Genomic DNA, 564 nt, shown 5'->3' on the forward strand with positions numbered 1-564 from the left:
CAAAAAAAAAAAACCCCAAAAAAAAAAAAAAAAAAAAAAAAAAAAAAACAAAAAAAAACAAAAACAAAAACCCCCAAAAAAAAAAAAAAAAAAGAAAAGCAAAAAAAGACCAGCAGGTGGTGTATAGTTTAGTTTTAGGGACTGCATCCCACACGGCCAACTCTAAGGTATGAGTCCCAGACCCAGTGACTTGAAAATCACGCTGTTAAGAGCCTAAAATCCAAAGAGAAGACTAGAGGAGAAGGGGGACCAGCAGGCGACATGGTGGTTAAAGCCCTGGACCCCCACATGGCCATCCATGGTTCAAGTCATCACATGGGTGCATGTGTGTGCGCCCAAAACCCCAGGAGGAGAATGGAGAAAGGATTGCAATACGGACATCCCCACTGAGGGATGATTTCTCACTTTCCTTCTCTCTCTCTGTCTCTCCAGCGACTTTCCCTCTGTCTCTGTCTCCCGTGAGTGCACATACCCTACGGCAAAACCCTTAAAAAAATAAACAAAATGGGGGCCAGCAGTTGGCGTCATGGCTATGTTGCTCGACTCCCATGCAGTTGACTGACG

At 44.1% G+C, this 564-nt stretch overlaps 1 protein-coding gene across 1 annotated transcript in view; it reads right to left on the bottom strand.

Annotated features, from left to right (window-relative positions):
* Window positions 1-564, bottom strand: part of MYO9B (myosin IXB) — an 88,921-nt gene that overhangs the window by 33,931 nt on the left and 54,426 nt on the right.

The sequence above is a fragment of the Tupaia chinensis genome, unplaced genomic scaffold (assembly GCF_000334495.1).
Source record: "Tupaia chinensis unplaced genomic scaffold, TupChi_1.0 Scaffold000201_1, whole genome shotgun sequence".
Classification (NCBI taxonomy): domain Eukaryota; kingdom Metazoa; phylum Chordata; class Mammalia; order Scandentia; family Tupaiidae; genus Tupaia; species Tupaia belangeri.